Genomic DNA, 5,242 nt, shown 5'->3' on the forward strand with positions numbered 1-5,242 from the left:
GGGGGGGGGGGGGGGTCGTTCAATATCTAAGCCCAAGTATAATTGTCTACTGAATATAGTTAAGTATAGAGGAACTGTTAGATGAGTGTCTTTTTGAGGGGCCATCTCCTTACGCGTTAAAAGATAAAAGAGACCCCTGATAGATATTATAAGAACTGGAATACCAACAATACGTTACAAAATACCGAAGTCGAGAATAAGGATATATTCTTATATCAGAGAAAGACTTTGATAGATTCTCTGAAATCCAGGTGAAATACCAGTTCCTAGAGAACCCCATGATTTTCATCAGACTCTACCTGCGCCCCGGAAACCCATAGGGAAATCCCACTGATATTTCCCGGCGATTTTATCAACCCGGACCCGGGATAGATAATTCCCCGAGCGTAAGATTCCAATTTATCAAAGAAAAGAAAAGGAAAATACATGAGACTAACAAAGAGGAAATTTCGATTTTTATAAAAAAAAACCTATGACGTATTCATTCTGAAATATCCACGCGCGCACATGGGAATTCTTACCCCTGTTCCCTCCAACCTATGTCACCCGCTCTCGTACTCTTACTCCTGTCTTTTCTTCTTTTGTATACCGCGCGCACCTCTGCGCATGCGCGTACCGAATTCCTAGGGAAATTCAGGTTCAGCTCAAACACCCAGGCATTGGGAGAAAAGTGAAGATAGCAGAGCCGATCGGATAGTCAAGGATTCTGGTTATAAAAAAACAGAGGAGAAAAAACCCTGAAAATAAATAAAGAAAAGCTAAAATAAAAAGATTGCAAAGAAAAGTTACAAGCGTTCGAAAAACGTTCGTCTGAAGATTCAGGTTTTCAAAGAGCATGGCAATGTTTTCGTACTCGCCATAAAGAAGATCGAGATTCGAATCTTGGTTCGAGTCTTGGCTGAATTTGCGGATGATATGTCGTTACCGTTCGAAAGTAATCATTCCCGTCCAAGACGATTCCGTCTCACGTTCTCGACTCCGACGTCGGACGTCCGCAAGAGACAAATTCGCCGAATAGAGAAGACTCATGGCTAACGTAAACTTTACGCTGATAGTTCGGTCCTATATAGAATTCCTGGATGATTTCATCGTTTTACTTTTTTCTTCTTCCTTCTTTACTATCTTTTATTCACTCATCATTTATCTCCTCCATCCTCCATTACGTACTCTAAGCAAATTTTTTTTGACAAATTCACAAATTTTTTTCTAAAACTTTCGACCAAAACTTATATAACATTCCCATACTTTCTCCCTCACTTTTATCTTTCTCTTGATCTCTCATCCTTCAACTCTATTCCGACAGCGGTGTAATAAAGGTTTACGGTATTCTATATGATACCACGAAAAGATACGGTAAGAAAAAAAAATTGAAAAAAAGTGTGAGAGAGAGAGAGAGAGCAATAAAATAATAAAATTTTCTAAGCTCTCCGCCACATTGAATACAGGGTATTTCACAAAACTTTTATCACCCTTACTTTTTTTTTCCACATTCCCAACACTCGCTCCGTGCGACCGTATCGAAATTGTGAAGAGGCAGTCAGGTGAAATGAAATATAAATAGAATTCTATGAGCAGTCTATATCTACACGGTTCTGATATGGAGAAGTAATAAATTTTCAATTTATTACCAGACGGAACGAGGACATTTCGGTAATAATTTTTTTTACAATTCTGAGTATCTGAAAAACAAACCATTTTAACGGAAAAAAAAAAAATTAATTTATACTGACAAATCAAGATACCAGACTCGTCAGCGATTATGAAAGTAAGAATCACAACAGCAAACAGTATCTTGCAATATAGTATTAGTGGCAACAGAAAAGTATAGTATATGGGAGATATCCGGTATAGCATATGGGAGAGAACGAAGGAGTCAGGTGAGGCCACTGGGTCAGGACCTTTTAAAGATACGTGGGGGAAGCGGCTAATCGAAAAAGTTTTACAGTCGAGAAAATAGCGGAATGGGGGAAGGAGGAGGAGAGCACCCTAAGGAGAACGCCACGGTATTGCACAAGAATGAGGACGGATTAGGGGCTGTTTCTGGAAATCCTTACGCATAAGGGTTGAACTTGATGAATTTCGTAAAACCACCAACCGGAACAAGGGTCGCGGGCTTTTTGTTCATTTTATACTACCTGTACATAGGACTGGCACTGTTATGACACTTTTCTGTCTCTTCCTAGCATTTTCGCTCTCATTTTTTTTTTTAACAGCCTGTATACACAGGTCTCATTACCCGCGGATTTCTCATTGCAATAACTTTGCATATTCGCGTTTTTGAGTTTGATGAAATGCGGATTTAAAAATTTGTTTTAAACATATTTCTTGAATACGCGAGGAAAATTACATAGAAAAAAACCTGAGACAAAAATTACTGACTAACAAGAATTTTTCATAATACTTATATTCTCGCTAGTTTTTACAAAAAACTTTAATACACTACGCACGTATATTCATGAATTACTTCATTATAGTATCCAGTCGCCGTAAATAATACACATGCTAAAGTGTCTATATCGAATCAGTTCTGAATTCGAATAAAAAAAATTTCAAATGCCTCCCAAGTAGATGTATTTTTTCAGCATCTTATTGCCATAAGAATCCCATCAAAATATTTCCCACTGATAATGGAAAACGGTTCGTTATCTTTGGCAAAAGAAAATCATTGAAAATTGACAATTTTTCTGTAGGATGGCTAAAGATCGCGATGAAACAAGAAAAGTACATATAGGGACCATACAGTCGACTTGGGAGGCATTTCAAAATTTTTTATTAGAATGATACGAAATATAAACTTTAGCCTATATATACATTTGTTTTCTTTCAATATTCAAAGCATTTTCCCAGAACCCACCCGTAAGGGGAAATCCCCCCCGAACATAAACAATTTACCGAACACTTATTACCCGCAGTTACAATAGTTACCATGGCAACTATTAGACTGTATAGGATTAACGCATACAGAATAGCCTAAAATGATTAAAGGATGGGAGGGTAAAATGACGAAGAGGGGTAGATAAGGGGTGGCAAGGTCAAACAAAGTATAACCTTTGCAGACCTTTTAACAGACGATACTTTTTTTTTCAATTTTCACCCTCTTTTTTCTCATCCCCATTTTCGCTGCACGACGACAATTTCATTCTAACTTCCCAATGGAGTTAACTAACCGAGTTTTGGGAATTCTCGTTCGGACGTTTCGTAGTATGCTGAGACTAAGTAAGCCCGACGGTATTACAATAAAAAGGATTCATCCCCTATCATCCCACGTAGTTCTCATTCCTCGGCACAGAGTGAATTTGCCCGCTGAGGTCTAACTAAAAAATAAATAATTACTGAAAAACTTGGCACGGTGCAACAAAGACAAGATTTCTCGTCCTGAGGAAAAACTTTGAATTACCGTAAAGGGGTTGTAGTTTTTCTATTGTCGAGCTGTATAAATTGCACCAGCACGACCACCAACCTGCAACTCTCGTAGCACCCCTGCACTTGTTTCTTTCTAAAGTTTTTGTTCTCCAATTTTTTTCTGCCATTCTGCAAATAGTTATACTATTGTGCTTCGTTAAACGCGAAAGAAAGATAGAAATAGGGAGAGAAAGAGAGAAAGAGAGAAATGGAATAATGGCCATCCATGGTGAGAAGCGAAACCTTGAGGGCTTCGCTTTCGTTATGTTGGCACGATTATCGAGCGCTCACGCAAAGCTCGGCCTTGTCTTACTCGTATATGTATAGTATATGCGAGTATAATAAAAAGATCCGCTCCATCAGTTCTTACATAATATTTTATCCTTTCTAAATTCAGCGAAATTCTTTGTTTCGGACTTATCGTTCCTCCTAATTCACGTTCCCCGTAAACAAATATAGGTTACTTGCAGTATCACAAATCCACCAATTAGTAACATTTGTCAACCTCTTTTCTTTAACCGTCTTTATAAAACTTCGAATCATATCAAACAGAGACTTTCTATATCTTGTTATTACTTGTTAAAACTTTTTTTAAAACTCACATTCAAGAAAACACATTTCACAATTCACCGATCCCACAAACGATTTTCTACCTTCGATCGTCCTCATTTCTATTTCTCTTTGATTCTTCATTCTCATTTGCGTCCTGTTATTGATTCTCTGGCGACAGTCTGCAAATAAGTGATCACTTCTTTCGGACGTATTTTTTCTCATAAGACGACTGTTTTCTTATCCCATGTTCTCGTTGTAGCGAACCATTCTCAAGGCCAAGTCTCGCCATCTATGTCAGCCATTAATATAAATTGTAATGATAACGTGGCGACACCTATTCGCATCTATAGTAACTAAATCGAAATCGACTTCGAAGTCGCCATCTGTTAGTAATAAAATTAGGATATACAAGAAATACCGACCTAAAACACATCCACGAACAAATGATCATTTTGAGAAACAACGTAATTGACTTTATTCTAAATCTTTAACATATTTAAGTAGTATATTATTAGTGATTCGGTTCAACAGTGTTAAATCATACCGTTAAAAAAAGTCATCAATGGGTTTTTATATACGAACTATTTAATATATTACCGCAAATGATAATCCTTAATATTTTTTTTTTTTTTCAATGAAAAGTATTTTTACATCGTACATTCCACATATATGATTTTCTTTTATGGGACTGCCAACTTTTTAACAAGTCCAAAAAATAGCATTGACATCTAAATAACGAAGTTTAGTACAGCTTCGCTCGTTCTACTGAGAGCGAAGAATTCATTTTTGTACTATCACATAATTGTTTGAATAGTAGAAATACTGCATTAGTATTGCACGCTGATAAAAAAAACACTTCAGCTGGTTCAAAATCAGAAATCAAAATTGACTCAATACTGATTCCCAACTTCGAAAATTCCTATCACTACAATCTGGTACCATGCTTGGACTGATGTCAGAAATTCACTTGCGTCTACAATTAGTAATTATACTTGGGCCAATGTTGATTCCAAATTTATAAAAGATATAGATGGCTGCAATTGGGTATGACCTTTGTACCAATGTTATTTGCCAATTCATAAAATACATATTTGTCTACAATTGGGTGCCATGGCTGGACCAATACTAGTTTTCAAGCCAAAGAATCGTTTCATCCTACATTTCAAAAATAAATGGTCATTCAATCTTATATCAACATTAGACAAGCATTTCAGTCCCGTTTAATTGGTTGCCATAATAAAGCCAATGTTAGGTCAATATTGAAGACAGCCTGCCAATATTTGAATTG

The 5,242-nt window shown here is 36.7% G+C and overlaps 1 long non-coding RNA gene across 1 annotated transcript; it reads right to left on the reverse strand.

Annotated features, from left to right (window-relative positions):
• Positions 1-1,065: 1,065 nt before the first annotated feature.
• Positions 1,066-4,218, reverse strand: LOC107271219. Its single transcript, XR_001538571.2, has 3 exons — positions 4,005-4,218; positions 3,398-3,531; positions 1,066-3,314 (listed from the first exon to the last, which is right to left on the reverse strand). It is a non-coding gene; the product is annotated as an uncharacterized LOC107271219 (long non-coding RNA).
• Between the last annotated feature and the right edge of the window lie 1,024 nt (positions 4,219-5,242).

This window comes from Cephus cinctus, unplaced genomic scaffold (genome assembly GCF_000341935.2).
Source record: "Cephus cinctus unplaced genomic scaffold, Ccin1 Ccin1_scaffold0929, whole genome shotgun sequence".
Lineage (NCBI taxonomy): Eukaryota > Metazoa > Arthropoda > Insecta > Hymenoptera > Cephidae > Cephus > Cephus cinctus.